At 36.0% G+C, this 24324-nt stretch overlaps 1 protein-coding gene and 1 long non-coding RNA gene across 2 annotated transcripts in view; one reads left to right on the forward strand and one right to left on the reverse strand.

Moving 5' to 3' along the window:
* LOC109403065 (tyrosine-protein kinase Dnt) overlaps positions 1 to 24324 on the reverse strand; it is a 305015-nt gene that overhangs the window by 261310 nt on the left and 19381 nt on the right. The window lies entirely within an intron of this gene.
* LOC134287179 (uncharacterized) lies at positions 472 to 710 on the forward strand. Its single transcript, XR_009997096.1, has 2 exons — positions 472 to 540; positions 601 to 710. It is a non-coding gene; the product is annotated as an uncharacterized LOC134287179 (long non-coding RNA).

Here is a 24324-nt window from a genome sequence, read left to right on the forward strand (position 1 = left end):
AAATTGACTGAGCTACAGCAGCAAGTGCCCAAAATAGGTGCTCCTGCTCAAATGGTCCCAGACCCTATGTTCAATGTTGCAAACCCAAAAATTCTCGATAGGGCCAATAGAAAATCAACACTACCAACACTAGAGATGTGTCACATCACCAATACACCTAACACAGTCAACCACCGTACAGACATACAAGGTCTAAGTACAACGTACGCAGGACTATTCCACACAATTAAACAGTCCACCACACGTAGACAAACCCCAGCCATATCAACAATGGAACCAATTCCACACCTCCTAAATGAAACCGATGAACGTGATCCATAATCACCACAAAATTCACCAACCATTTTGAAACGATCGCTACCAGTGCTGTGAAGTCCAATCAAAACTAAATATATTTAAAAAACCTTTTAAAAACAGTAAGTTAGGTAAAATTGTGCATCAAATCCAAAATAATAACCATATGATAACAGACAGGTAATGAAAAGGCAGGCCAAACACAAATGGTTAGGCAACTATATACACGGGAGACGATAGACACTAGTGAGTAGTTATATGTTTTATGTTAAATGTTATATGTAAAGTGTTAAATACATGTTTTAGCGACCCTTGAGAAAGGCCAAAACCCTTCGGCCGAAACGTCGGGAGAGTAGGAAACATTTCGTTCTCGACTTAAAGACTGAGAAAGCCACCCAAAAGATCGATCAAACATCCAGTCGAAACCCTCTTGAAAGTTCAGTAATCCTCCAGGAAATCCTTCAGAGATTCCTACAGAAATTCCTCTTGGAAATTCTCCAGAAATACCTCCTGGAATTCCACCAAGAATTCCACCAGGAATTATCCTAATTATTTATTCAGGAATTCCTGCTTGAATTCCTACAGCAATTCCTCCTGGAATTCGTACAGGAATTCCTCCAGGAATTTCTCCAGAGATTGACCTGAAACCGATTGTAGAATTTAATAAGGATTGAGCCTTACTCTACAAGTATAGTAATGAAATAAATGAAATGAATAAAATGACCAGCAATTTGTCCAGAAGTTCCTCCATGCATTCATCCTGAGATTTCTCCAGAAATTGCTTCAGGGATTTTTCCATGAATTCGCACAGGAATTCTTCCAGGAATTTCTAAAGCAATTTCTCTTAGGAATCCTCCAAGAATTCCTCAAGGGCTTTTTTCCAAGAATTCCCCCAGAAATCCTTTCAAGAATTTCTTCAGAAATTTCCCTAATGATTCCCAGGGATTCCTCCATGATTTCTTCCAGGGTTTACTACAGGAATTCATCCAGGAATTTCTTCAGGGAGTCCTCCAGGAATTTCTTCTGGAATTCCTCCAGGGATTCTTCCTCGGTTTTCTTCAGGTATTCCTTCGGTAATTAGGAATTCAGAAATCTTAGGAATCCTCCAAGAATTCCTCAAGGGATTCCTTAGGCGTTTTTCCAAGAATTCCCCCAGAAATCCTTTCAAGAATTTCTTCAGCAATTTCCCTAAGGATTCCCAGGGAGTCCTCCAGGAATTTCTTCTGGAATTCCTCCAGGGATTCTTCCTTGGTTTTTTTCGGGTATTCCTTCAGAAATTCCTCCGGAAATTCATTTGGTAATTCCTCTACGAATTTATCCAGAAATTCCTCCAGAAATTTCTCCAGGAATTCATCTAAGGATTGCTCCGGAATTCTACCAGTGGCCCCTTCCAGAATTCGTCTTGAGATTCCACTAGGAATTCATCTACGAATTTATCAGGGGATTGCTCCAGGCATTGGTCCAGGAATATCTTCAAGGATGTCTCCAGCAGTGCTGAAAATTTCATTTCGTCATATCTAAATTGTATCACCTGCAGCTCATTTTAGAAGCTGAACCTGAGAATATGGTATATGAAAATCTTGTACAGCCAGATCAGTTCTGCAAGAAAGGCACGGAAAAACCGCTATTTTTCGAATAATTAAGATAAATGTCACGGACTACCTTTGGCAAATGCCAATTGATATTCACCGTGAATATCATTGGCATTTTTCGAAGGTAGTCGGTGACATTTACCTTAAATAATCGAAAAAAGCGGTTTTTCCGTGACTTTGTTGCATAACTGGTCTAGTCGCATAAGTTTTTCATATACCATATTCTCAGGTTCAGCTTCTAAAATGAGCTGTAGGTGGGTGAACTTAGATATGACGAAATGAATTTATCAGCACTGGTCTCCAGGATATCCTCAAAATATTGTTTCAGATATTCCTCCAGGGATTCCTCCAATAATTTCTCTAGCGATTTCTCCAGGAACTTCTCCAGGCATACTTCCAGAAACACCTCCAGGAATTTGGCACACGTACTCGGCACACGTATCAATCTAGCTGAAGTCAGATGGTAGAATAGAGTTGATGATATAATGTAATGTAACGCTTTTAAAAAAATAGGAAATTATACGTGATGTAAACCATCAATGAACGTAAACATTTACATCCATCATGCAAGTCCAAGTAAACCTATCTGACCAAGTACGTAGAAACAGTTTCACATTTACCGTTCATCTCACAACTTGGCGATGAAGTTGAGAGATAAGGTGCGTGTTTCTCAATTAGCGAACCAGTGTTCGAACCCGTTTCAATACTTCACATTCATGACACATTCCACGCACTTCTACACCTCGGTTTTTGAACTTCATTGAATGATATTTCCGCGCTCTTGCTGTCGATTTTGATTCTTTTCGCACCAAAATGAAGATAATTACTAATATTCTTCGAATAGTACCTGAAACTTTGAAAACTGCTTCTAGAAAGTAGCAAATTTCTTGCCGTTCGGTCAGAATTCTTCATTTTTTGCGATGGTGTCCCGTTACGCTGTATTTCTTGATTTCTTTTGAAGTACAAAGGTCCAACTTCCAATAAGTAAGCATAAAATGAATCTTCTATTCAAATCTGATCGTTTGATATGCTGGTTAGCATGTATTTAGCAACATAACAATTTTTGGAAGCGAAAGTTTGATTCTCGCGCAAAACGTAACGCGTGGAATGTGTCTCATATGTTTTATCTACCGATTTGGTTCTAGCGATTGCTAACTAGAAATTATTTGTGATAAAAAACGTAAATTTGTGTGGAACGGGATGCTTCTAAGCATGATTTTTTTAGGAGTGTATATTAAAAGTCCACTGGTGTGAGTTGACGGCAGAGCTCCATTTTATTTTCGTTGATGTGAACGAACCTTGCTTGACTGGGTGGATAGCAGAATTGAATCTGCTAACGACGTGTGCTGTTGCGTGAGTAGTTAAGAGTCCAGCGGTGGGGATAGTCTAAGTTGCAACATTACGCGATAAGTGTAGAAGTAGATTTAAATTATAATGCACGTTAGAAAAAAAATAAAAAAAGCTTTATGCTGCCACACCGTTATAATCCTGTAAATGCTCTCGTTACAAAACAGGTGTTTCCACAAATTCCACAACTTGTCATAACCCTCTGGAGGCATTCCATCCTACTGGTATCGCTGTTCTACCATTGTTTCGATCAGCTTTGGATGCTTTTATTTGAAGTGCGTGAGTATGTTTCCAATGATAATCAACAAATTTACATAGGTACATTGAACATTGACCGACATTCGTGTGCAAACACAAGCGCAAATTGCCGGCGCATTTATCGCTTTCGGTATACCGCCTCCCCCGCCCCACGCGGTCTGCAATGGATCGCTTCTGTTTCCACTGGATTTGTTATCCTGCTATACCCTACCCACTTGGTTCAATTCATGGAAACATGCTATGTTGTGCCGTACCTGTGCTCGATTGCACAAGATGCGCACGGGGAAAAACAATGTTTTCAGCACATCGTACAAACCATTGGAAGGTGTGCACGTGCCACAAACAGCACGATTGCGATTCTGTGGGATGTTCAATTTTTAGGGGTTTTAATGTGCAATTACGTGCGAAATGCAATAAAGTCGTGGTTCGCAGCTTGCAAATTTGGGACGACACTATAAGGTGCGTAATAGGCTTGGTCAACTTTGTATGGTCGCGTGAATCCAGAACTAAGCTGTTTCGATCCATATTAGCATCCAAAACAGCTGTGCAAATTTTGGATACAAATGGTTGGGATCCACCACCAAAAAGCAAAATATGTAGCCCCACCCCTGACAGGGGGCGGCGTGATGAATCGACAGAAGAAAATACTTGTGAATGGCAAACGGAGCCCACCTTTGATTCATTTCTAAAAAAAAAGCATGGGTGTTGGGAAGAACTTTCAGTTCGGACGTTGGCAGAACAATCCTGATAGCGGGTCCGTTTGACACAGCTTCAAAGCTGGAAATTTTATTTGCATGTTAATTTTAAGCATATTTAGGAATAAGTTTTACTCACATTTGGTGTTCTTTTACAAATTCTAGGTTATTTTTGTCCTCACTGTGTTCCTCGTTGTAATTCTACCTGTGATAATAGTTCTAAGTTTAGGTTAACAAATTCAATCGTGTATTACACATTTTTACCTTTAGAAAGCACAAATAGTAAATAAATTCAAGTAGAATAAGTTTTCAAATTAGTTTTAAGTTTAGAGTAATCTTTAGCTTTAGCTACAACTTTGTCGCTACACTGGTGATGTCAAAAAACTGTTTCTCCTTGCTAGTGCCCAATGACAGTTCTTCATCAGCCGTCAACGCATGACGGATGATTATTGCAAAGGGCGTACCGTGTACTCACTCCTTCGAGTTCGAAAAACTGCACAGTGGTTCGCCAACAATGGGGCTATATGTTTTGCAATTACAAAACCCTGTAACTCTGTAAAAAAACTGAGGTGACTGAACCCTTCAGGTTCATCGTTTTTTCTCTGCATTTTATCTGAGGTGAACTAACCTAGAACTGAAACCCATATAACAATGCTAATAATAATACTAATGATAAATTTCAAACGACAACATTTTAATAAAAAAAATCTTCCTGGATAGAAACCTCTCAAGAAGTTTGGTTGGTTTAATGGGTTATATATGTTGAGGTCAAGCACAAAATCGATTTTTTTATTCTTTTATCATGAACTCATCTCAAAACTGACGCACAAGCTAATACCAGCGATTTTCACATGACATCTACTGTAGCTGTGCAATTAGACTGTTTGCTATGACGACAAATATTTGGCCAAACAAGCATAACAAATGACCAACACAACGTGAATCATGACAACTGTGGATAAATATCGGAAAACAAAATAAAACATTAATAAATTTTCAAGGTATGCTGATTGTAGCTCGGGCTACTCCTTCGTAGATTTTCGTTCATACAAAAAAAAAATTGCATCTCTTTGGATCTCCCATACCCCGGCAATGTTCGCAAGGTTTATGTACCGATCTCCAAGAGCAAAAGAGAAATGAATAAACTGCAACCAAAAACGACAGCTCAAAAAGATTGTGATTGAAGACGCGCCGGAAAGCATGGATCGGATCGGTATGTAGTCAGTGATGCACGGCACAAGACTGCACCCGCTCCGGTCTTGTGCAATGACCGGGAAGGAAACTTGGTGTCAAACTCAACAATGAAGGAAGTTAGGTAGAAGAGGAGAACTTTGAAGATTTAATGAATGGTGGAAATGAAGATGAATCCAAGAGCAGCAGAAACATAGTAGATGACATCCAAGCAGTTAATTTTTTTTTTATTTATTTCGTCAACCGTTCGTAGACAACACATATATACATACAGGGGATAGACAAAATGATCGGGATAGGCAAAATTTTCACTTCTCAAAAAATATTAAACTAGCTGTATCTTTTCGAAAAGTGCATCGAATATTCTCAAATTTTTACTGTTAGTTCATCAACTAGTTATGTGGTCCAAATTTGGAAAAGATCGGTCAATTTTCCACGAAGTTATAAGGATTCTTGAAAAAGGTAAAATAGACAAATTTGAGCTGTTATATCTCCGGATTTAATGAACCGATTGCAATGAAATTCTGACCATTCATGACTTATATTAAGAACTCTGGAAAACATTTGACTTAACTTGAAAGTTTAAACAAGAAAAAAAGTTAAAGCGATTTTATTTTTTGCGAGGATCGAAGTAAGCCTTGCCGCGGCCGGTCGAGTTTTGCTTTGCGTGTCACATTTTTTTCGAGCTCCGGTTTCCTTTTGTTTCGCGTTTTGATCGGTGATTTGGCTGGTGCTATGCCTTCCGGATCGTTCGCTTGTGAGTCTACTTATACATCCGGTAGACGCGTGTTCCGAATATTTTTCGTCGCATTCTGACCTATACATGGCAGCACCCTCGTGTGGATTGCAGTGGCTTGTGACATTACAGCGGGTGGTTCGGCTGCCAGTAATACGCCACCCCGGGAGTCAGTGCTATTTTGCGGAAAAAAAAATCGCGAGGTCGTCAATTGGCCTTTTCAGTTAACAAATTCTATTGGAAAATGTGTAAATATGTTAAATAATTTAGAAGAAAAACAAATGAAAGTGTTGCTTTATGCCTACAAGAAGATGGTGGAGATGGTGATTGAATTTTACTTCAGATCCTGTGGCTGTTCTGTTATTCTTCGGAAATGCTTGCATTTCACCCAGACCAAGATCCAGATATGCTGAAATACTCGGTGAGAATGTTCCTTTTCTTATTTTGTTTTCGAGTGCAGTGACGGGTTATTTTCAACTGGTGCTCCGACACCCGGACAAGGAAACCGTTCTCTGCCGTACAATATATAATCTTCTGCTTTGTTTTCGCGAGTGTTTTTCCGTCACCAGGATGCTGTCGGGTAATTTTTTCAAATGGCCACGCCGATTCTGAGCTGGCGGAGTCCAAAGTAATAATGGAGTTGTGTGAGGCAAATAGTGATATATATTCACGCATCTGTAAAGTTTTTAAAAGGACCCGGAGGCCTTGCGCAACGGACATGAAAGGGAGTGTAAAATTGAATCTGGAGTAATCTAAACTAATGACAGAGCTTCCTTGTTTTTTTTTCCGCAATGTTGTAATTTTGGTTCTTTGTCATAATTACAAGAACCAAACTTGGTCCAGGAAGAAATTGATTTATATTTAATGATGTGACTTTCGAATCTTATCATATCATAGTTTTCTGATTGAATGGCATATTTGTAGAAATTTCGTATTTTAATTTACTTACTATATGGGCTTCTTTTTCTGTACTTTCGGGGAAGGGATCATTATATTTTTTCTCGTTTCAGAAAGCGAGTAATGGCGCTTAAGCCTAGGCTCCAAAGCCAGGACACATGGACAAATGCCTGTGTCCCATCCCAGGAGAAAAGACGCCAACTTAAACGGAGTGTGCATTAACCTTCTTAGCCGCACCACTCCCAACGATTTTATATTCAAACACCATTCCCCTAATACGAAACGGCTGGTTCGGTTGTCCCCGTTTCTTCCTTTTTTCAATTCAAAAAGGTTTGTCAATCATGTTATTCACAAGTGGATAACCTGATTGCCTTAAATTTTTGAATTATCTTCCAACCCATTAGTCTGCACAGTGGGCCTGGCCATTTTAATATTTGTGTCACGTCTCTGACATGCTGCATATATTAATGTTGACAAGAAAATACCAGAAGAAATTTTGATATTTCCAGGATGCTTGTCAATACCGTAAACCAGGGTCAAATTGTTCACTTTAAAACAACTTTTGCGGATAACATCAGTGCCTGTTCAAATATTGCCAAAAGAATTTCTGTAAAACCAGTACCCAGTGGATCTCCATGGAACCATGTGACAGAATTTTGTTCAACAAATTTTAACTTTGAGTTAAATAACTTCAAATATCAAAATATTGGAAATGTCACTTTGGGGCGAAATTGATCAGTATACAATTAAGCATCGGTAGGAAAAGAAAATTCTCTTCACCGCTTAATTTTGCTCTTCTAAAACCGAATAACGCGTTTAAAATCTTACAACTAATAAATTTATTACTTTAAATGCGAAATTAAATTTTGAAATTTCCCCTTAAACGCCTAAAGGTAGGCAATTCCATTTGAAATAAGTGATTTCTATCACAAAAAATGACTATTTCTTCATACAATGAACTTTTTATAACTATTTCATTTTCTGATAAGCTGCATTACATCTCTACCAAGGCTCCACAAAAATGTTAAAACAGAGAATTCACGGGAAGTTCTATTAGCAAGTGATTGTTTAGTAGCAATGATTTCAGCTATATGAGAAATACATTGCAAATTCCTTGAAAAAATAAGGCAAAATTAACATTTTCTAAAAAAATAAAAGTCTACACTCATCTCTAGACATCTACAAATCAGATGACGTTAAAAGTTTAAGATCATTACGACGCTTAAGAGCTCCTAGTATGGAATTACAATGTAGTACCCGAGTGATCAATTTCACCCCGCTGATCAATTTGACCCCGGTTTACGGTACTGGCTGTGCAAGCACTAGAATAGAATAGAATAGAATAAAGCGATTTTATTTTTTGCATGATTTTTTAGCAAATTGGTTTATTTTTAATATGTCTTCCATTACTTTTTCAACTTGTTGGCGGCTATGTTGTTACTTTTCTTCAAAAGACATTTATGTGTAAGTCAATTAGAGGGAAATTAAATGAACTATAATTTTCATCTTGAATTGTGAAACGATGTTGAAGTTTTGGATAATTTAATTTTTTTTTAGAAAAATAATCTAATCGTTATAATTTTCTTCCGTGTTGAGAATTTTAAGTTAAGGCAACGGTTTTTCATAGCTCATTATATATGTTATAAGTGGTCAAAATTTCACTTGTTTGCTACAACTTCTCCGAACAACGTGTGCCAATAAAATTGAAGGAAACATGTGTAATAATCACATTTGTAACCAGAAAATCATTAAAAAGTTGATTTGTTGACAGATTTCGTTCTGGAACACCCTAATATACGCATAAGTTGGATTTTTCAAAAAAGCATCATATTCACACGTTGTTCGGAGAAGTTGTAGCAAACAAGTATACCGTCGTTGGAGGTGAGAATGGGTCAAAAAAGGATACTCAAAGATATATTGTTAAATAACAAATGCAATTGAAGTCCGAATAACTTTTTATTTGGTATGTATACTCTTCTATGTGGTAATGATAGTTTAGCAAAAAAGTATCACATTATATGAATTACTTACTAAACTACAAATGATTGAAAATTGACCCAATCTCACCCCTTAGAGGGGGTGAGAATGGGTCAAAGTATTCAAAGTCGCCTATCTAAGAATATAAGTTAATTTTATTGATCATATCTAGTAAATCTATTCAAAATACAATGTAACCATGAGGAATAAAAACTTAGGTAATTTTAAAAGATGATTAATCCACCTAAAAGGGCTAATAGAACCGAAAAAATGGTTGAAATTTGATAAAATAACGTTTGTATGTTGTATCGGTATTTTTAGCCACCATAATCATCCTCATTGAAAGTTTCAACCTCCAAGAGAGGAGGGGGAAAGATTACAATGAGGGAGGGACGCATTGAAAGATTGATTGAAAAAAAATACATGATATTTTTAGTATACTGCATAAGAAATGTTAAACCAAACCCTCCGTTATAAACTCTTATGTACATGATCATTGGCTCTCAAGAGAAAGGGTCGTTCAAATATTATGTTACACAACATTTGACACTATTAGACCCTCTCTCGCAATAACATTGAAACGAATATGCAGTACACTAAAGGCTAGATGATGATTAGAGGAGCTATCCAAACGCATGGGTGTATTTTTATAAATGATTTTAGGCACTAAACGTATGAACACACTCGATTGACACTTCTTCGACATATTTTCGAAAAAAGCGTGTTTTTATGAAGATACGGTAAACATGGCACGACTTTAAAGTCAAATGGGGACTGGATAACAAGTTGAATTTTTAGTTAAGGTTATGTGCACTCGATAACTTACTTGACCCAATCTCACCCCCATTCTCAATATTTAGACAAAGGGTCGAAAATATTGAATTTTTAAATAAAAAGTGCATTGATAGCCCACTTTTTTCATTGCATCAACCAGGTAATACCTACAGCTAACTACTCATAAGAAAATTTACGGTTAGGTGCTTGTGTGGAACATTGCGAAGGAAAAATTTTTTCAGAGTGATTAACTAGTAGTTTCATCACATAAGTTTAGCCACAAATTTAACAAAAAATGGTTATTGCTAAACATCTTATTCTGCATCATGACGTTTAAAAAAATCCCCTCTTTGAAATAATATGAAGTTTTCAATATAAATTAGCGATAGTTGATGAGTTATTTCAAATTTTATGTTTCTCCGTTTTGACCCAATCTCACCCCCAGACCCATTGTCACCCCCATCGACGGTAACTATTAATTTCTGACAAAAGAATTAAGTCTTGACAAGTTTTAGTGTAGTTATGATTTTTAGAAGTTCAAAAATAGTCGAAAAACACAAAATTGATGCACCTCTGAATTTCAATGGATTTGGCTGAAATTTTGAAGAGTTACTTCTTTTAGGATGCCAATCAAAATATATGGGTGGACTTGAGAATCAGAGAACATTTTTGAAAAGGTGGACAGGCCTACTATATAGCGTTGTTATCGTACAGAGTTGCAATATTGTTTTAACTTCACGCGCGATATGGTCAAGTCGATAGATTCGCAATGTTTATTGTAAATTAACATCATTCTATTGATTAGGCTGAATTTCGCATACTTTGTACGATGATGACTGACCGCAAATACAGGAGATGGCCAAAATGTTTGGGATAGGCAACTTTTTTTCTCTCACAAAAAAATTCAACATGCTATAACTTTTCCTAGAGTGCATCAACAAATCTTAAATTTTGACTGTTTATCAACCTGTTATATGTGCATCATTGGTACACATTTGGGCTCGATTGAATGATTTTTCGCGAAGTTAGAGCTGTTCGGGTAAAACACTATTTTATAGACAACTCATTTTTGAGCTGTCATGTCTCGGAAACCAGTGAACCGAATTGAACGAAATTTTGAACGTACACTAATAATATATATACAAATGCTTCACAAACTATTAAAACATAGATACTTTTTGAACGTTGAAAAAAGTTATCATGGATTGACACTTTTTGGATTTTTCTCGAAAAAATGTAATTTTTTAAGTCAATGTCAATAAGTTTTAGTGTTGATGTCCAAAGATTTTCCACTTCTGTTCTCAAGTTATCTTTAATCAGATATATTAGAGCCTATTTAGATTAAAGGAAGAACACATCTAGTATTTTTCGTGTGGTATTGTAAATTTGACTTATTTTCCTCTATATGGGTAGAAATTTCAACCTAGTATAACTTAATTCGCCGTGGGAAAATATTACGTTTTATAACGTTGTATTAAGTATCAATATATAGTCGATAAATTTTAAAAAATTCATTTAATTCGGTTCGCTGGTTTCCGAGACATGACAGCTCAAAAATGAGTAGTCTAAAAAAAGTGTTTTACCCGAACAGCTCTAACTTCGCGAAAAATCATTCAATCGAGCCCAAATTAGTACCAATCAATGATGCACATATAACAGGTTGATAAACAGTCAAAATTTGAGATTTTTCGATGCAACCTATGAAAAGTTACAGCATGTTGAATTTTTTTGTGGGAGAAAAAATGTTGCCTATCCCAAACATTTTGGCCACCCCCTGTATGTTTCGATTTCTTAATTGTCGAGTCGGAGTATAAAAATTCAAACAAAATAGCAAATTACTGCAATCTACACGTTGCAAAACAATGTCATTTACAAATGTTATCATAGCATATTCACGCCGTTCCTTCAATGTTTGTATGTTTATTAGCATACAACGTGATTCATAAGATGGAAGTGGAAAAGATGTCTATCTCAGTTTACGTAGTTGTACAGGAAATATTACGAAACGAATAAAATATGAGAGACTTAATTGGACTGTTAACGCATTGCGGATGTCAGAAGCAAAAATAGCGAAAACATTATTCAGCAGGAAACCAAGTCATGATCGGTGACTTCATGGGCGACCGCGAACGCAGCTGCATGCGGTTGAAGAAAACAAAAAGTTCGGGGAAACTGGAGTAACATCGCTCAAGACCGTCGAAGATAGTGCTCTACTAGACGCTTGGTGCTGAAGTAACCGTACAGGGGATAGACAACATGATCGGGACTGTAACTTTCCGAAAAGTGCTTTAAATATTTTCAAATTTTCACTGTAAGTAGATCAACTAGTTGTGTATCAGTGGTCAAAATTTGTAAAAGATCGGGCTATTCTGCACGAAGTTATTAAGAGTCTCGAAAAAGATATAATTAGCCGATAGCTAAATTTGAGCTGTTGTATCTCCAGGTTCAATGAACCGATGGCAATGAAATTTTGAACATTTATGACTTATATAATGAGCACTGAAAAACTTTTGATTTAACATAAAATCCTTAACACGGAAGAAAATTATAACGATTAGATTATTTTTCTGATAAAACACCAAATTAGTCAAAACTTCAACATCGTTTTGAAATTCAAGATGCTAATTATAGTTCATATAAATTCCCTCTAATTGACTGGAGTATAAATATGTTTTGAAGGAAAGTAACAAAATTGTCGGCAATAAATTGAAAAAGTGTAATTAGGATGCATATTTAAAATAAATCAATTTACTTAAAAATCATAAAATAAATGAAACCGCTCTAACTTTTCCTCTTGTCAATAATTTCAAGTTTAGTCAAACGTTTTTCAGAGCTCATTATATAAGTCATAAATGTTCAAAATTTCATTGCCTTCGGGGCATTGCATCCGAAAATATAACAGCTCAAAGTTGGCTATCGGATAATTATACCTTTTTCTAGAATCTTCATAACTTCGTGCAGAATAGTTTGATCTTTTTCAAATTTTGTCCACCGATACACAACTACTTGATAAATTTACAGCGAAAATTTGAAAATATTTGATGCATTTTTCAAAAACTTAATGCTAGTTGAACGGGAAAGTGAAAATTTTGTCTGTCCCGATCATTTTGTCTACCCTCTGTAACTTTGCAGCCAATAAGATCTGATCGCACATACTTTACTTTTTAAACATAAACTTTGGAAGAAAATTTGTTGCATGTTGCATACTTCACAGCTGAACAGCATTTATAGCTCATACTTTGGTAGGTATAGTTGTTTAGTACCTGTCGGAGTTCAAGGTTAGCTACATTGAGCATCCCCTCGGCTAGTGGCTACCAACCGACAGCTACCACCAACGGCGATAACGATCTGCCGATTTGCGCGGAATTGTAAATTAATAAAACAAAAGGTTGGCCTTTTGCTGCACACTGCAGTGCCCATTAGATTTAGTTAGATTGAAAATTGCTATACGGGCAGTCGCGTCGAGTACGTGTTTTTTTGTTCTTTTCACTTTTGTAATAGTTTAAGTTGTTCGATGATTAAAAGTTAAGTGTATGTAGTACAGTGTTTTCCTTAAACAACCCGTGTTTTTACTGTGCTGCACCGAAAGACCGCGAGAAACGGTGAAGATTTTGCTAAGTTGGTTGGCACCGAATTCACCCCCACAATTGCCCCGGATAGCACTGCGTTTGGCACGTTTCAGGGAGGCGAAATCGTAGGGAACCAGTCCAGCTATCGAACAGTACCTAACTAAGACTGAGTATGAGTGATAAGGAAGCGTTCATTGAGGGAAGAACTCACGATTCAAGAAATCTTTACTTATTATTAAGAAATCGTAACTATATAAATATCAACGGGATACGCTTGACGTTCTTATTCATCTGCTGGGCACATGGTTCAACAAGTTTTTTTACAGATAGCGCAATTTTTCAAGTTATCAAGTTACTTATGTATGCCCTCATGCCACCGAAATTCGATCATTTGAATTTTCTGGCATTTTTTATTTCACTAGAAAATGTATAAGCTCAAAATAAGTCTATTATGGGCTGCATCAGTTATATTTGATGTGAAGAGCTATCTTGAATCGACCACAGTTTCTAGTAATTTATATTACGAATAATTCGAATACACATTGGCTCGAGTGAGCATTTTTTTTTCTTCAAAATATGGCTGCCAAAATAATTTTGCATCCCAATATCCGCAGCAGCAAGCAATGGACCGATAAATAGAACACAAGCCAAAGCTCCCACATTTATTGCCGTTGATTGCTACAAGCTCGTCCAATCATCCAGTGTGAAAACAACCGTACTGGGAAGGCTTGCTGCCAGAAGCTGGCATTTCAGTAGAACATTTTTGGCAGGTATTCGTATGCAAATAATCGAAATGCAATTTACGGACTTGTGTTTAAAAGCGTGCACTAAGCCGTAAATAATATGTGTACTTTTGCGTTTCGGTTCGCTCGATGGATGAATTTATGTTATCGATTGCAGTAAAAAACGGAGCCTGACATTCGAAGGCACCACATTCCACCACACCAACCAAACCGATGATATTACTCATCGTCCTTCCCGTTCCACCCTGCCTCTGCTACAGAGGATGATTGCGGTGGATGCAAAATAATATCAATTGGTTCCCTTGGGGGCTCTGGTACATTCGGGGAAATGGAACAAAAAGTGCACAAAATTTGATTTATTTGCATTTTCCGTGCTCGGATGTTATGGTGGAATATACATTGCAGTGTGCCTGTGCCTATCGAATGCAGTCCGGTTTCCTGTAGTTGATGATGACAGTTCATTGCTTTGGTACACAGTTCATTTCGATTCTGTTTTTGCCAAATACAGAGTGGAAGTAGGTTGTTGGCCAAAGTATAACTTCACTACATTCTGTTACCATGTTGCTGGTTGATGAAGAAGTTCCTGAAATTTACATGAAGTAAAGCTATAAATTTGGTTCTTACCTACACATTGTTTATCCTTTGCTCGGTACCCCTCTCAATCCCGGACCGGAATGCCACGGTGTCCGTCCGGACACGACACACATATAAATGAATTCATGGCTGATACCCGTGATCAAAGAACGATTTATCGATTTACTACATTTCAAAGAATTAGTTACTCCAAGCTAAAGTAAATTCCGTCGCCACCTTCTAGGAAAATCAATTCCAAGATTGTTTCTTCCATGGAAACCATGTTGCCTAGGCTGGACGATTTAAAACGCTCCGCTGGAAAAGTTTTCAGTCGACCATGTCTAATCCTTTCTTGTGTCGAGTGGTCGTGACTGAGCCTGGCTGGGCAAAACTTACGCTCCCTTCTTTAGGAACCCGAAATAACATGGGCTCCCAATAACCAGCTTTCATCCGCTTTTTACAAAAAATATTACGGAATTTTCGCCTTCTTCATAGATGTGCTTGATTGATTTGCCTTCAGTGTCTGCTTGACCTGCTTTTAATCCGTCCTGGAAAATCAACCGGAAATGACCGAACTTCCTTTGGTTCTGCCATGGACGCGTTTCACACAAGAAAACCTGCAGTTCAGGTGAGTGGTTGAACTGAATTTATTTTGAAGCAACAGTCAGCCCACAACTTCCACAGTAGAATGGGAGCAGTATAGCAATAAAAGTGCAAACAAGTGGAAACTGTAGAGCTGAAGAGCGAACGTTTCCCCCTCTACAACAGGAACCCCCGCAAAGTTGAGTGAGGCATTTTTCCCATGTTTGATGGATTTTCTTCTCGTCGTCAGTCGAGGTGGGGCTACCCACGGAATCTAATTTTCTCCGTATTTTACGCCAATTGCGAACTCAAGAAGGTGGAAATATCCAGTACATAGAAGTTTTTTTTCACAGCCTTTGAACATTTGTTGCATGTGGTGTTTCATCTGCTATCATGGACTGACGTACCAACTGAGACGAATCCTGCTTCTCAGGTTAGTGTGATGCTTGAATTAGCTTCACAGTTCTTAACTGAAAGAGAACTTCAATGTTTCCATGGCGATTATTGCTTTTCTTTATGAGCGTTGTAATCGTACTGAAATTTCTTCTAAGCTCATACAATTTTTAGTATTATCACAACTTCTTATGTCTTTGGTGAAATTAGCACAGCTTGAAGCCATCCCAAATTTAACCGTACAAAAACTATCCAGGTCGGTTCATCCATTCTTCCAATGGTGAATATTCATTGAGTTGAGAGCTTCACACTAAATTATCGACATAACGATTTTTTTTTTGTTTTGGAAGTCGAGTTTAAGATTACCGTATTTTTTAAGTACGATTTCGACTATCACTTGACATTGTATCTAGGCCAAGAATGAACGCATATTTCTTGTTATATTTAGGCCAATTAAACCAAATATGTTTTGATGGAAAAATTAAAATGGAGTGGGTCAGATACAAAGGGGTCCATTTTGTCGATTGTGAGCTGACATAAAAAAAACTACGGTTTTTAAGGTGAAACGGGACGCCGTGTTATTTTTCCTATCTTGCCTCTCTTTCTAACAATTTGCCTCGCGATTTTGAAGATGGTAATCTCGAGTTCTATCGCACTGAAGATGCTGTAAACCAATCAGCATATGCACTGCAAGTGAGCATACACAATGATAGGTTTTTGTTGCGAAATATTACGTAGAATCTGAGTTTACCATCTTTGTAGCATCAGAGAAATGGCGGATATTTCCTCGGGTTCGTCCTAAACCTTTAACACTCAAACGCCGATGCCTCAAAAAAAGTTGGAACGCTAATTTCAACCTTCTATATCTCGGCCGTTACAAGTCCGATTTCAAAAATTTTTTTAGCAATGAATTTTTTAGGATCTCTGGATGAGTATACATGTTTTGAAAATTTTCTCTGATCAAAATTCTAATTTCTAGTACTAAAAAACCCGGAGCAAGTCGTTATAAATTTCGTAAGATTTTTATGTTCGAGCAGAACTTTAAATTTATCGCGATGACCACATGATTTTTTGATGGTGAATAGCCCACACGAGTGTAATAAAGCTATCAATGTGATTATGGTGATTATTTATCACTCAAAGCACTGCAATATATTCACAAAACTACGTATAATACAGAGAAAACCATATTTTCTTTTGTAACTTTAAATTTGTCGCGATGATCAATGTATTTTTTTATTTTAAAATGTGCGCATATACTTAAGGAGGAAATTCTCAGAACATTGTTGATATTTTTCTCTTCAAAGAACTACAAAAAATTCAGAAAACTACGATTTTTTCAGGAAAAATATACAATTTCGTTACAACTTCAAACTAATCTCGAATTCCCATACATTTTATGATTTTAAAATATTTGCGTATTTATCCAGAACAAGTTTGCAGGACATTATTGATGTAAATCTGGCAAAAGAACTACAAAAGTTCAGAAATTTGCGATTTTTTCAGGAAAAATATACAATTTTGTTACAACTTCAAACTAATCTTGAATTCCCATACATTTTATGATTTTAAAATATTTGCATATTTATCCAAAACAAGTTTGCAGAACACTATTGATGTAAATCTAGCAGAAGAACTACAAAAAAATATGAAATTTACTATTTTTTCAGGAAAAATATACAATTTTGTTATAACTTCAAACTAATCATGAATTCCCATACATTTTATGATTTTAAAATATTTGCGTATTTATCCAGAACAAGTTTGCAGAACATTATTGATGAAAATCAGGCAGAAGAACTACAAAAACTCAGAAAACTACGAATTTTTCAGGAAAAATATACAATTTTGTTATAATTTCAAACTAATCTTGAATTTCCATACATTTTATGATCTTAAAATGTTTGCATATTTATCCAAAATAAGTTTGCAGAACACTATTGATGTAAATCTGGCAGAAGAACTACAAAAAATCAGAAAACTACGAATTATTCAGGAAAAATATACAATATAGTTATATGTAGCTTCAAACTAATCTCGAATTTCCATACATTTTATGATTTTAAAATATTTGCGTATTTATCCAGAACCATGATGATGTAAATCTGGCTAAAGAACTACAAAAAATTCAGAAAACTACGATTTTTTTCAGGAATAATATACAATTTTGTTATAATTTCAAATTAATCTCGAAATCTCATAAATTTTATGATTTTACAGTTTTTGCGTATTTATCCAGAACAAGTTTGCAGAACATTATTGATGTAAATCTGACAGAAGAATTACAAAAATTCAGAAAACTACGAATTTTTCCAGGAAAAATATACAATTTTGTTATAATTTCAAACTAATCTCGAATTTCCATACATTTTATGATTTTAAAATTTTTGTGTTTTTATCCAGAACAAATTTGCAGAACATTATTGATGTAAATCTGGCAGAAGAACTACAAAAATTAAGAAAACTACGAATTTTCCAGGAAAAATATACAATTTCGTTATAAATTCAGAAAACTACTATTTTTATTAGCAGAAATATACATTTTTGATATAACCTCAAATTGATTTCAATTTCTCATATATTTTATGATTTCAAAATGTTTGCGTATTTATCCAAAACAAGTTTGAAGAACATTATTGATGTAAATCTGGCAGAAAAACTACAGAAAATTCAGAAAACTATGATTTTTTCAGGAAAAATATACAATTTTGTTATAACTTCAAACCAATCTCGAAATCCAATACATATTATGATTTTAAAATATTTGCGTATTTATCCAGAACATGCTTGCAGACCATTATTGGTATAAATCTGGCCAAAGAACTACAAAAAATTTAGAAACCTACGATTTTTTCAGCAGATATGTACAATTTTGATATAACCTCAAATTGAGTTCAATTTCTCATACATTTTATGATTCTAAAATATTTGCGTATTTATCCATAACAAGTTTGCAGAACATTGTCGATAGTTTACTCTTCAAAAAATCACAAAATATTCAGAAAACTACTATTTTTTAAGGAAAAATATACAATTTTCATATAACTTCAAATTGATCTCCAAAACGCATACATTTTATGATTTTAAATATTTATGTATTCATCCAAAACAAGTTGGCGTTACACTGTTGATAGTTTTCTCTCCAAAGAACTACAAAAAAAATCAGAAAACTACGAATTTTTAAAATAGGCTCAGTGTACCAGTTATGGCTATAGTACCTCAAATTCGCCATAGTTGATTTTTAACCTTTAATGATGCAAATCAACAAGAAAATTTTTGTGAGCAACAGATCACGTTCACAAAAGATGATTGCAATCATTTAAACTTCACAATTTGTTCAAATTACGATAGAAATAAATAATATTCCTTAATTTTTCGGCTTCCTTGCACCCTATTTCGCCATAGTGTACCAGTTATGGCTAATCCCATAAGGAATGCATGTAAATAGTGCGAAGTGGAACCCAAATTAACAAATGTGTCCATAACTGGTACAGAGTTCCTATCATTGGCACACGCCGTAAAAATACTAAAAGTAGTTTTGGCTCAGTTTGTTTATTTTTCCTGTAAAATATGAAAACAAATAAATCATTTGACATATCGATGATATTCGTCGGTCTTCTTCTTATTTTTGTAGAAATAGTTCTTCTTAGGTAGTGCGATAACTGGTACAGGCTCCCTACTCTTTCTGTATAAATATGCAACTTTTTTTAAATCATAATATGTATGGGATGTTGAAATCTTAAAATTGATTATAATTGGTTATAATTAAAATGTACGTCATCAGAAAAAAATGTATTTTTCTGAATTTTTTGTAGTGCTTTTGCCAGCATAATATCAATAGTGGTTTGCTTCGGAAAAATGGGCATTTTTTAATCATAAATTTTGAATGCATAACGCAAATATTTTAATATCATGAAATGAATTAAGAATTGAGATCAACTTGAAGTAATAATAAAATTGTATTTTTTTTTTTTGAAAAATTCATAGTTTCTGATTTTTTTGTAGCTCTTTGACCAGAATTTTATCAATCTTATGATATAACAAAATTATAAATTATCCGGATATATTCATAGTTTCCTGATTTTTTGTAGTGTTTTTGTCCAAATAATATCAACAATGTTCTGTATATATATTTTAGATAAATACGCAAATAGGGTATTGGTTCCCTTCTAAAGCATGTGGCTCCTATTTTCATCCTACGAAAAACAAAGGATTGAAGCGCTGTTTGTTTTGTTTTTTATTTTTGTATTTTTTGTTGGAAGTGAGCACCCATGAAAACAAAAAGAACGGAATCAATCGGTGCCGTAATCGTTTGTTTTCGAATATGATGAATATGGGAGCGTGAGATTACTGATGGCACACATACCCTATATGAAATATTGAAAACAATTTGAAATTATAACGAAACTGTATATTTTTCCTGAAAAAATCGTAGTGTTCTGTATTTTTTGGAGTTTGTTGGGCAGAATTATATCAGCAATGTTGTGCAACTTGTTTTGCATAAATACGCAATTACTTAAAAATCATAAAACGTATGGGATTTTGACATCAATTTGAAGAAATAACATAATTGAATATTTTTCCTGAAAAATTCCTAGTTTTCTTAGTAGTTCTTTTAGGAGAAAGCTATGATCGATGTTCTATAAACTTGTTTTGGATGAATACGCAAATATTTTAAAATCATAAAATATATAGTAAATCGAGATCAATTTTAAGTTATAACGAAATTGTTCATTTTTCCTGAAAAATTCGTAGATTTTTGAATTTTTCGTAGTTCTTAGCAGCTTAACTATCAACAATGTTCTGCAAACTTGTTTTGAATAAATACGCAAAAAATCTAAAATCATAAAATGTATAATAACTTACTTGATACTTGATGGGTTACAACTCGTAGCGGTGATTCTACGCCGAATGAAGTATCCGCCTCCACTGGCCTCGGTCCTGGGCCAATCGCTTCCAGTCGCCCTGAACGTTTAGAGTCCTTAGGTCCTTCTCAACTGCAAAAAGCCAACGTGTGCGCGGCCTTCCACGAAGCCGACGACCCCTTCCTGGTTGTATAATAATTCGAGATCAATTTGAAATCACAATAAAATTATATATTTTTCCCGAAAAACTCGACGTTTTGTGATTTTTGTTGAAGTTTTTAGTCATATTTATATCAACAATGTTCTGCAAACTTGTTCTGGATACGAACGAAAATATTTAAAATCCTTAAATGTCCAAGATTTTGTGTCCAAAAAGATGTTATGAAATTCGTAGTTTTCTGATTTTTTGTAGTTCTTTGGTAAGATTTATATCAATGATGATCTGCAAACTTGTTCTGGATAAATACACAATGTTTCGGCCAGGATGTCTAGCCCCACGTTGTGTACTTTTAATTGCTCCGGGCGGCGGAGAAGAAACAACGCTTGACTACGATTTAACTTTACTATTTATTCGCACCACCGTGTGGCAGTGCTCCACACGGCGGTGATATGACGAGAACACACTATAGGTACAGATTGTGCAGTCGTCTTTTATAGGCGACTGCTAGTACGGATGGGACATACAAACGTTACAGAGATAGGTACAAAATACAAAGAATGAATAGCAGCTGTGCGCTGCTCTGCTGTATGCATGGAGCCCGACGCAATATCAGGCTGCCGCGGTGACAATGAGTTGGCTGTTGAATGGGCTGCTTCTGCACACTGCGTTGTGCGGTAGAAGAGCCTACGATGACGCCGGCCGACGACGTTGGAGCGAGATCCAACATACTCCCGCCCAAAACGAATGTTTTTATATTTGCTCTGCTCTGCTTCGGCCGGTGGTCGATGTACTGGCTCACTGTGGTACGATCTGGCTGATCTCGTCGCTTTGATGCGCTCGCAAGTAGGTAGGAAAGCACACACGATCACTCGGTTGGATGGATGTGCGGGCAGAGGTTGATCGTCGTCGTCGTCGTGTGGATGGATGGCTCAATTTTACTGCGGTTGGGTTGGCTGGTGCTTGGATCCCGAAACGATGATAATACTTGATTGATGAGTGGTTTGTCCTGTGCCCTAGTGACGCCGACTGGAGTTTCCTGTTGTCGTTACAACTTGATCCGACTACGCCCAGTGCAGGATCGGAAATCCGGGGTACTAGCTGGCACTTACGAAGCTTGGGTGATGGACGGGAGATTCTTGCTAATCGCTAGCTCGGCCTGACTGCTCGGAGTGGCAGGCCAGAATTCCTTTTTCCAGCGTCTACTGCGCTTCAACGCTGGAGTCCGACGAAATGGCGCTACGGCCCGATGGGTTGACGCTTCGGTCCGAAAAGTGGCGCTGCGGCCAGGGAATGGACGCAGGGTTCGACGGGTAGACGGTGCGTTCGGCAAGTCGACGCTTCGGCCTTGCTTCACGGGTCTGACGATGGACGCAGGGGTCCGACGGAAATGCAGGGATCCAAACGGGATGACACAGGGGTCCGACGGTAGACGCAACGGTCCTAATGGATAGACGCACATGTCTCTAGTAGCGTGCTCACTGTTGGGTTGACGACGACGATTCACACAGTCCAGAGGGTAGCTTCTTCCGACGTCCGGTAATCCTCTCCAGATGCCATCCTGGTCACGGCACCAATGTTTCGGCCAGGATGTCTAGCCCCACGTTGTGTACTTTTAATTGCTCCGGGCGGCGGAGAAGAAACAACGCTTGACTACGATTTAACTTTACTATTTATTCGCACCACCGTGTGGCAGTGCTCCACACGGCGGTGATATGACGAGAACACACTATAGGTACAGATTGTGCAGTCGTCTTTTATAGGCGACTGCTAGTACGGATGGGACATACAAACGTTACAGAGATAGGTACAAAATACAAAGAATGAATAGCAGCTGTGCGCTGCTCTGCTGTATGCATGGAGCCCGACGCAATATCAGGCTGCCGCGGTGACAATGAGTTGGCTGTTGAATGGGCTGCTTCTGCACACTGCGTTGTGCGGTAGAAGAGCCTACGATGACGCCGGCCGACGACGTTGGAGCGAGATCCAACACACAAATATTTTAAAATCATAAAATGTATGGGAATTCGAGATTAGTTTGAAGTTACAACAAAATTGTATATTTTTCCTGAAAAAAATCGTAAATTTTTGATTTTTTTGTAATTTTTTTGCCAGATTTATATAAATAATGTTCTGCAAACTTGTTCTTGATAAATTCGCAAACATTTTAAAATCATAAAATGTATGAGAATTTGATATTGATTTGAAGTTATGTATAAGAAAATTGTATATTTTTTCTGAAAAAACATAGTTTTCTGAATTTTCTGTAGTTCTTTGGCCACATTCATATCAATAATATTCTGCAAACTTGTTCTGGATACATACGAAAATATTTTAAAATCATAAAATGTCTAAGATTTTGAGACCAATAAGATGTTATAACAAAATTGTATATATTTCCTGATAAAATCGTAAATTTCTGATTTTTTTGTGGTTCCTTGGCCAAATATATATCAATAATGTTCTGAAAATTTGTTCTGGATAAATACGCAAATATTTTAAGATCATAAAATGTATGGGAATTTAAGATTAGTTTGAAATTATAACAAAATTGTATAGTTTTCCTGAAAAATTCGTAGTTTTCTGAATTTTTGTAGCTTTTTTGCCAGATTTAATCAATAATATTCTACAAACTTGTTCTGGATAAATACGCAAATATTTTAAAATCATAAAATGTATGGGAATTCGAGATTAGTTTGAAGTTATAACAAAATTGTATATTTTTCCTGAAAAAATCGTAGTTTTCTGAATTTTTGTAGTTCTTTTGCCAGATTTACATCAATAATGTTCTGCAAACTTGTTCTGGATAAATACGCAAATATTTTAAAATCATAAAATGTATGGGAATTCAAGATTAGCTTGAAGTTATAACAAAAATGTATATTTTAACTGAAAAAATCGTAAATTTCTGGTTTTTTTTGTAGTTCTTTGGCCAAATTTATATCAATAATGTTCTGCAAACTTGTTCTGGATAAATACGCAAATATTTTAAAATCATAAAATGTATGGGAATTCGAGATTAGTTTGAAGTTATAACGAAATTGTATATTTTTCCTGAAAAAATCGTAGTTTTCTGAATTTTTTGTAGTTCTTTGAAGAGAAAAATATCAACAATGTTCTGAGAATTTCTTCCTTAAGTATATGCGCACATTTTTAAATAAAAAAATACATTGATCATCGCGACAAATTTAAAGTTACAAAAGAAAATATGGTTTTCTCTGTATTATACGTAGTTTTGTGAATATATTGCAGTGCTTTGAGTGATAAATAATCACCATAATCACATTGATAGCTTTATTACACTCGTGTGGGCTATTCACCATCAAAAAATCATGTGGTCATCGCGATAAATTTAAAGTTCTGCTCGAACATAAAAATCTTACGAAATTTATAACGACTTGCTCCGGGTTTTTTAGTACTAGAAATTAGAATTTTGATCAGAGAAAATTTTCAAAACATGTATACTCATCCAGAGATCCTAAAAAATTCATTGCTAAAAAAATTTTTGAAATCGGACTTGTAACGGCCGAGATATAGAAGGTTGAAATTAGCGTTCCAACTTTTTTCGAGGCATAGACGTTCGTGTAAGTGAAAAATAGCATCGACGCAGGAGTGTTAATGAACTTTTTAAACATAATTTTTACGTTGCTTAATAATAATTTGGAGAAAATTGGTTAGATT

The sequence above is a fragment of the Aedes albopictus genome, chromosome 2, assembly GCF_035046485.1.
Source record: "Aedes albopictus strain Foshan chromosome 2, AalbF5, whole genome shotgun sequence".
NCBI lineage: Eukaryota > Metazoa > Arthropoda > Insecta > Diptera > Culicidae > Aedes > Aedes albopictus.